Source organism: Bombina bombina, chromosome 7, assembly GCF_027579735.1.
Source record: "Bombina bombina isolate aBomBom1 chromosome 7, aBomBom1.pri, whole genome shotgun sequence".
Classification (NCBI taxonomy): Eukaryota; Metazoa; Chordata; class Amphibia; order Anura; family Bombinatoridae; genus Bombina; species Bombina bombina.
Window position 1 is genome coordinate 59,590,357 of NC_069505.1, and position 9,510 is coordinate 59,599,866.

A 9,510-nucleotide genomic window follows, 5' to 3' on the forward strand; every position below is an offset into this window, starting at 1 on the left:
TTTTTGAACTGGTGCACATGCATATTACTTGGTAAGAAAGATTATAGAAAATAACAAACCCCCTTTAAATTAGATCTAACATTGATTTAGGATATTTTAAACAAAAAGTTATAGCATAAGTGCACATTATATATATATTTAAATGATTAATGTAAGAACACACAAACGCTCACTCTCAGACATATAATATATATATACATACATACATATTACCCAATATCTAAAAAGAAGGGACTGCTGATAAGGTCTGCATAAAACAATAAAAAAAACATGAAAACAGAAAAATAAGAGATGAACAATCTCTCATCCTCACAAGTTTTAACAAACATTTCTTAGAGTGCTGACTGCATCGGTTGCTTAGGAAATCTACAGCATATTTGAAAAATAAAAACAATTAATTACCAGAAGTTGCTGGACATGTGAATAAAAAGGGAACATAGTTACACATGGTCATTCTAGATAGAAAACTAAACGTTCTATTTTTTTCAATATAACTAATGGGAGTTGCCTGAAATTTTTAGCTGATAGTTATTGTTTTCTTTTACTTACAACACTCCTGAAATGCGACATTCCTGTGATCTTTACACCGTATTTCTTTTAGTAGTTTGCTATTAAACTGTAAAAAAAAGAATGGGTATATATGATTTATTTATCTACATAAATAAAATAAAAAATATAACTTTTAATCAGAATTAGAAATAGAGAGAAATTAATTTACAGCTAAATCAAGTAATCTACCAAACATGTTTTCTTTCAATTGACCATGTAATAAAAAAAAATATATATTTATTTATGATCTAGAGGTGATCTAGTTTAAATGTGTGTGTGTGTGTATGTCTATGCATGTGTGTATGTGTGTGTGTGTATGTATGTATGTGTGTATGTATGTGTGTGTGTGTGTGTGTGTGTGTATGTCTATGCATGTGTGTATGTGTGTGTGTGTATGTATGTATGTGTTTATGTATGTGTGTGTGTGTGTGTATGTCTATGCATGTGTGTATGTGTGTGTGTGTATGTATGTGTGTGTGTGTGTGTGTGTATGTCTATGCATGTGTGTATGTATGTGTGTGTATGTCTATGCATGTGTGTGTGTGTGTGTGTGTGTGTGTGTATGTGTGTGTATTAGGGATGCACCGATACTATTATCGGTGCCGATACCGAGCATTTGCTTGAGTACTCGTACTGGCGCAAAATTCTCAGATACCTAAGCCGATACTGTAATGCAGAGTAAAATGGCAGGTGCCTACTCTGCATGATTACAGAGCTGTGAGGGAATGAAGGAGAGATGCAACGTCGCTCCAGCAAAGGCATCATTACACGGCACACGAGGGAGCAGTGTGCTGGAAGAGCACTCAGGGCAAAAGCTCCCTCGCTAGAATTCCAAGTAAGTAAGCCAGCCTGCACACGATGAGGGAAGGGGAGAAAGAAACAGCTATGGGGAGTGAGAGAGAGACAGCTATGGGGAGGGAGAGAGAGACAGCTATGGAGAGGGAGAGACAGCTACGGGGAGGGATGCACCGACACCGATACTAGTATCGGTGCCAATACTGAGCAGTTACACAAGTACTCGTGTGTGTATGTATGTGTGTGTATTAGGGATGCACCGATACAGTACTCGTACTCGTGCAAAATTCTCCAATACCTAATCCGATACTGTAATGCAGAGTAAAATGGCAGGTGCCTACTGTTACAGCGCTGTGAGGGAATGAAGGAGGGATGCAACATCGCTCAAGCAACGGAATCATTACACGGCACACGAGGAAGCAGTGTGCTAGAAGACCACTAAGGGCAGAAGCTCCCTCGCTACAATTCCAAGTAAGTAAGCCAGCCTGCACACAATGAGGGGAGGGAAGGGGAGAAAGAAACAGCTATGGGGTGGAAGGAAGAGACAGCTATGGTGAGGGAGAGAGAGACAGCTATGGGGAGGGAGAGACAGCTACGGGGAGGGATGCACTGACACCGATACAAGTATCGGTGCCAATACTGAGCAGTTACACGAGTACTCGTGTGTGTATGCATGTGTGTATGTATGTGTGTGTATTAGGGATGCACCGATACTAGTATGTATGCCAATACCGAGCATTTGCTTGAGTACTCGTACTCGTGCAAAATTCTCCAATACCTAAGCCGATACTGTAATGCAGAGTAAAACGGCAGGTGCCTACTCTGCACGATTACAGCGCTGTGAGGGAATGAAGGAGGGATGCAACGTCGCTCCAGCAACGGCATCATTAGATGGAACACGAGGGAGCAGTGTGCTGGAAGACCACTAAGGGCAAAAGCTCCCTCGCTAGAATTCCAAGTAAGTAAGCCAGCCTGCACACGATGAGGGGAGGGAAGGAGAGAAAGAAACAGCTATGGGGTGGGAGGAAGAGACAGCTATGGGGAGGGAGAGAGAGACAGCTATGGAGAGGGAGAGACAGCTACGGGGAGGGATGCACCGACACCGATACTAGTATCGGTGCCAATACTGAGCAGTTACACAAGTACTCGTGTGTGTATGTATGTGTGTGTATTAGGGATGCACCGATACTAGTATCTATGCCGATACTGAGCATTTGCATAAGTACTCTTACTCGTGCAAAATTCTCCAATAACTAATCCGATACTGTAATGCAGAGTAAAACGGCAGGTGCCTACTCAGCACTGTTACATCGCTGTGAGGGAATGAAGGAGGGATGCAACATCGCTCAAGCAACGGCATCATTACACGGCACACGAGGAAGCAGTGTGCTAGAAGACCACTAAGGGCAGAAGCTCCCTCGCTACAATTCCAAGTAAGTAAGCCAGCCTGCACACAATGAGGGGAGGGAAGGGGAGAAAGAAACAGCTATGGGGTGGAAGGAAGAGACAGCTATGGTGAGGGAGAGAGAGACAGCTATGGGGAGGGAGAGTGAGACAGCTATGGGGAGGGAGAGACAGCTATGGGGAGGGATGCAACAATACCGATACTAGTATCGGTGCTGATACTGAGCGTTTTCATGAGTACTTGTGTATGTATGTATTTGTGTGTTCGTGTGTGTATTAGGGATGCACCAATACTAGTATTGGTGCCGATACTGAGCATTTGCATGAGTACTCGTAGAAATCCAATAACTAAACTGAAACTGTAATGCAGAGTAAAACGGCAGGTGCCTACTCTGCACTGTTACAGGGCTGTGAAGGAGAGATGCAACGTCACTCGAGCAACGGTATCATTACGCTACAATTCCAAGAAAGTAAACCAGCCTGCACATGATGAGGGGAGGGAAGGGGAGAAAGAAACAGCTATGGCGAGGGAGGAAGAGAAAGCTATGGGGAGGGAGGGAGAGACAGCTATGGGTAAGGAGGAAGAGACAGCTATGGGGAAAGGAGGGAGGGAGACAGCTATGGGGGGGGGGAGATGAGACAGCTATGGGGAGGGAGGAAGAAAGAGACAGCTATAGGGAGGGAGTAAAGTATCAGTAGTTGGTATCAGCGAGTACTTGAAAAAAGTATCGGTACTCGGTCTTAAAAAATAGTATCGGTGCATCCTTTGTGTTTATGTGTGCGTTTCTGTATGTGTGTGTGTGTGCGTGTATATATATATATATATATATATATATATATGCATGTGTACGTTGTACAAATATACATACACACACAGCACAGATATATTTTGAGCTGGTGCACATAAATATTACTTTGTTAGAACGGCACGTTGATTGAACGGTACGTCTAAACATTTCTCAAAGAGTGTTCAGTTCACTGCTCTAAGCAAACACATAAAGTGCTTAGGAAATTTACAGCATTTTTTAAAAAGCAAAAAAACAAACAAACCTCAATTACTGAAATTGCCGTAAAAAAGGAACAGAGTTACAAATGGTCATTAAAGAATTTATTAACATGCACAAAAAAAGAAAAAGACTATTTACATGTAGCCCCGTTTGCCTGCTTGTCTCGTACTTGTCTCGTCAACTTTTCATCACGGGATACTTTCAGGAACCAGGTGAGCATACGTGGGTGCATGGTAAGTATGCTGGGTCTCAGGAACAAGGTGAGCATACATAGGTATCCGGTAAGTATGATTTGGTTTCAGGAGCAAGGTGAGCATACGTGGGTGCAAGGTAAGTATGCTTGGTTTCAGGAACAAGGAGAGCATACACAGGTATCAGGTAAGTATGCTTTGGTTTCAGGAGCAAGGTGAGCATACACCGGTATCAGATTAGTATGCTTGACTTTCAGGAACCAGGTGAGCATACACGGGTATCAAGGTAAGTATGCTTGGTCTCCGGAGCAAGGATTAGCAAACACATGTATCAAGGTAAGTATGCTTGGTCTCCGGAGCAAGGATTAGCATACACATGTATCAAGGTAAGTATGCTTGGTCTCCGGAGCAAGGATTAGCATACACATGTATCAAGGTAAGTATGCTTGGACTCAGGCGCAAGGTGAGCATACACAGAAACCAGGTAAGTATGCTTTAGTCTGAGGAACAAGGTAAATAACTGCAAACTGATTTATCATTTTCTGTAAGACAGACAGATCAGCAGTCTACCACTTAGAAAAAAGGCACTTCTTGTCCGCACCGAGATGCTGCACAAAAAATAAATGTTCTTGAGTCTGGTCACGGAGTTATGTCGGCGCTCATATAAAATTCGTATACTGATACTTTGCACCAAACTTCTTCGGGCACTCAAATATTGTTTGTTTTCTCTTAAATCAGTGTAGGTTACTTGTAGCTCTCTTCTCCGGTGGCTCAGATGAAACAACATATGGAAATAAGCCGTTGTTACCACTGAACCCTGCAAAAGAAAAAGCCAGGATCCAAAATGATACTGAATTTATATATTTATAGGCCCGCCCTCTAATGGGAGTTGGCTAAAAAATGTGGCAGGTTTTGATAGGTTTTCTTTTCTGCTACTTACGTCACTATTGAAATACAGCATTCCTGTGATCTTTACGCAGAATTTCTTATTTTTTTTTCTTTTTTTTTTTTAATTTGCTTTTAAACTGTACATAAAAAATGATCAGAAGATGTAATTTATTTATCTACATAAATAAATATAACTTTTAATTAGAATTAGAAGTACAGTGCAATTCATTTACAGCTAAATTAATTAACCTCCCAAACTTGTTTTCTTTCATGTATCATGTATTAATATATATATATGAAATTGCTGTAAAAAAGGAACAGAGTTACAAATAGTCATTCAAGAGTTTATAAATATGCAAAAAAAAATGAAAAAGACTGTATTTAAATGTAGCGCTGTTTGCCTGCTCGTCTCCTACGTAAACTTTTTATCACGGGATACTTTCAGGAACCAGATGAGCATACATGGGTGCATGGTAAGTATGCTTGGTCTCAGGAACAAGGTGAGCAGACATAAGTATCAGGTAAGAATGCTTTGGTTTCAGGAGCAAGGAGAGCATACACAGGTATCAGGTAAGAATGCTTTGGTTTCAGGAGCAAGGAGAGCATACACAGGTATCAGGTAAGTATGCTTGGTCTCTGGAGCAAGGATGAGCATACCCAGGAACCAGGTAAGTATGCTTTAGTCTGAGGAACAAGGTAAGTAAAAGGGAGCCCGGTGTGTATTCTTACACTGAGTTTTGTTGGCACTCATATAACATTTGCAAACTGATTTATCATTTTCTGTAAGACAGACAGATCAGCAGTCTACCACTTAGAAAAAAGGCACTTCTTGTACGCACCGAGATGCTGCACAAAAAATAAATGTTCTTGAGTCTGGTCGCGGAATTATGTCGGCGCTCATATAAAATTCGTATACTGATACTTTGCACCAAACTTCTTCGGGCACTCAAATATTGTTTGTTTTCTCTTAAATCAGTGTAGGTTACTTGTAGCTCTCTTCTCCGGTGGCTCAGATGAAACAACATATGGAAATAAGCCATTGTTACCACTGAACCCTGCAAAAGAAAAAGCCAGGATCCAAAATGATACTGAATTTATATATTTATAGGCCCGCCCTCTAATGGGAGTTGGCTAAAAAATGTGGCAGGTTTTATTTTCTGCTACTTACGTCACTATTGAAATACAGCATTCCTGTGATCTTTACGCAGAATTTCTTATTTTTTTCAATTTGTTTTTAAACTGTACATAAAAAAATAATCAGAAGATGTGATTTATTTAGATACATAAATATATATAACTTTTATTAGCATTAGAAGTACAGTGCAATTCATTTACAGCTAAATTTATTAACCTACCAAACTTGTTTTCTTTCATGTATCATGTATTAAAAAAAAAAATATATATATATATATATATATATATATACATATATATATATATATATATATACATATACAGCCCCCACCTACTGATGAAGTACCACTAGTCTGTCCGACTAAGCCGAGTAAGTCAGTGAAAACCACCTCTTCAGCGAAAGAAGCAGTGAGACAGTTCAGTGGGATCATAATCGGTAAATGGATGGGTGAGCTGGGGAGATATTTCCCGAAACCTGGTGGCTGCTTAATGCTTGTGAGATTAAAAGGGGAGGTACCAACGAACCATTAAAAACTGCATTCTCTGCAACTGCATAGTGAATATGATTATCTTAGCGGCAAGATATTTGATTTTTTAAGAAATGGAAAGGAAGTAGGAATCCCAGTATAAATGAGCTTAAAAACTGTTTAAAGAAACAGTGTATGTTAGAACAAAAAGATACCAATATGGAAAAGGAAACAGATATTAAAGGTTTCTTCAAAAAATGGTCAGTATTTATCAAAACGCTGTCACCGAATGAGATAGAATATACGATTTATCCTTTCAGAAACTCAGAGCTAGTTTTGTTGGGGGCTTGGTAATCCGCTCTGCTGAAGCCTCAAACCGGTGGGTCAAGATTCCTCCCCTCCCCTTTTTTTTCTTTTTTTTTTGTTTTGTTCTTCTTTCTTTAAAATTTTTCAGATTACTGTGTAGTAAAAGGTCTAATTTGTTGTGATGTTAAGAAAATAGATAAAAAAAATCCCAGCAGAGTATATAATCTATTTTTGAATCTATGTATTGGCATAATTTTGTGAAATATTGACAATTTTCTTATCTTTGCCTCTGTTTTTGTTTTTTTCTTGTTTTGTCTATGTTAATTGCAATATGTGATATCGGGCCCTGCGTGGCGCAAAATTTGTAATTTAATTTTTCTCAATATAATGCTGGTTGTAAATAAAAGTTTAAAAAAAAAACAAAAAAAAACGGCATTCTCTGTTAATATCGTGTGGCATTAACTTGCTGACTTTGATGTTAATTAATGCTGACTTTGATGTTAATTAATGCTGACTTTGATGTTAATTAATGCTGACTTTGATGTTAATTAATGCTGACTTTGATGTTAATTAATGCTGACTTTGATGTTAATTAATGCTGACTTTGATGTTACAGGCTTCAGCTTTCTGAGTGTCAGCTGCTTTAACCTGCTTGACTACAAAAGACTATTTAACAATTCTGTCTTACAACGACTGCTGAATTTGCAAGTACTGTACTGGCTTTGAATATCTTATAATTGCATGCGAAGAAACTAAGTTTTTTGTTGCACAAATTTTTCTTGGACATTTTGTTGCAATAGAGTAACAGTTTTGTTAGAGTTTTTTTCTTTTTGGTGTCTTATTTTGTTTATTATTTCAGTGTGCCTAATCTGGCACTACCTATAACCTTGATTATTGGTATTATTAGCATCAATGATTTTGCTTAACATTAAACAAATATTTGTTAACAACTTTTTGACTGCTGGTTTGTGCCTCCCACTGATCCACTCACCACCCTTAGAGTTGTAATTTGATTCAGGATTAGTGCTGGATCAATGGTAACACTTCTTTTTCTCTTGATTTTTAATATATGTAAATATACTGTATATATATGCATACACACACATCTATACTATAATTGCGTGTGTAATGTCCGTCGCCGTCGGCAGTTGCGCACGCATCCTCAATGAAATGTTGGCAGCGCGAGGACAAAAGAATTCACCTGGATGCAGCTTTGCTGCATCCAGGTGAATTCCGAAAATGGCAGGGTGGGGAAAGAATCCACCACCAGGATGCAGTGTAGAAATAGAAAAAACACAGAGCGCATACCACTCTAAGAGTAACACTGTTTAATAAATATAAAACACAGAGCGCTATTAAAATCGCACGTACAATGTTTAAAACACAACTAGCACAATCACCACTCCACAGTACTGTTCACCGGCTCCCGTAGGTATGCTGTTCGTGACCCCGTCCCTGCATTCCTTCATATGACTTCCGGAAAGCCTCAGGAAACTGCACTAGGCCGGGGAATACACTGACGAAGCAACCGGTATCTCCAATCTGTGATGGGGTATCGAGGAAAAGTCTCTACGCGTTTTGTCAACGGTAATTTGATTTTTTTATTTTTTGTAAACTTAGTTTTTTTATTTTTTGTAACTTTAGAAAGTATTAGTTTAGGTAATTTGGGTTTATTTAATGGGGTGTTAGGTTAGGGGTTGTTAGGTTAGGGGGTGTTAGGTTAGCGTACTGTACTTAGTTATTTAAATAGTTATTTGTGTTGTGGGTTTTGGCAGTTTAAAGGGTTAAACAGTTAAATAGGTTTATTGCAATGTAGGGGTTTTGTGGTTTAGGGGTTAATAGGGTAAATAGGTTTATTGCGATGTAGGGGTTTAGGGGTTAACAAAGTAAATAGGTTTATTGCGGTGTTGTGGTTTTGCGGTTTAGGGGTTAATAGGGTAAATAGGTTTATTGCTATGTGGGGTTTTGCGGTTTAGGGGTTAATAAGTTAAATAGTTTTTTTTTAATACTTGATGCGGGCGGTTAGTTTTTTAAAAAGAAATACTTTAATGTGGACTATTAGGTGTTGCTTTGTAATGCTCCGTTTGGCAACTTTATATAAAAGAAGAGTTACAAAGTACGTTGTTTCTACATCTGTAGTTTAAAAAATAAATAAATTAGGCTTATCGACTAGTATATATATATATATATATATATATATATATATACACACACACTCACACACATATATATATATATATATATATATATATATATACACACACATACACATATACAAATATACACACACATACACACACACACACATATATCTATACTATAATTGCATTTGTAATGTCCGTCGTCGCCAGTTGCGCACGCATCCTCAAAGGAATGTTGGCCTCCGCAGCCAAAAGAATTCACCTGGATGCAGTGAAGCTGCAAATTGATTACGGTACCTTGCATTCAATATTCAGTATACCACGGACATCCAATGAAGAGGAGCCTCCATGTCGTCGAGGACCGCCGCCGCCGTCACTGAGGACCGCCGCTGCCGAGGACCACCACCGAGGATTGTCACATTTGGGAAGACCGCTCCAGACGTCCACTCCGCGCTGCCTTCGCCGTGGATGAAGATGATGGACCCGCCTGGAAGAAGACCTTCTCCACCGGACTTCTGAAACAGTGAGTGACTATGTGGGGCTTTAGTGTTAGTTTTTTTTAAAATTGGTTGGGGGGTTTTGTTTTTTTAGATTAGGTTTTTTTGGGGGCAAATCTCAAAAGAGCTGA

At 39.2% G+C, this 9,510-nt stretch overlaps 1 long non-coding RNA gene across 3 annotated transcripts in view; it reads right to left on the reverse strand.

Annotated features, from left to right (window-relative positions):
- LOC128665886 (uncharacterized) overlaps positions 1 to 5,882 on the reverse strand; it is a 50,624-nt gene extending 44,742 nt beyond the window's left edge. For all 3 annotated transcript variants that reach the window (XR_008403185.1, XR_008403186.1, XR_008403187.1), the window contains exons 1-2: positions 3,894 to 5,882; positions 550 to 616 (exon numbers count right to left, since the gene is read on the reverse strand). This is a non-coding gene — a long non-coding RNA (uncharacterized LOC128665886). The remainder of the gene's footprint in view (positions 1 to 549; positions 617 to 3,893) is intronic.
- Positions 5,883 to 9,510: the final 3,628 nt, after the last annotated feature.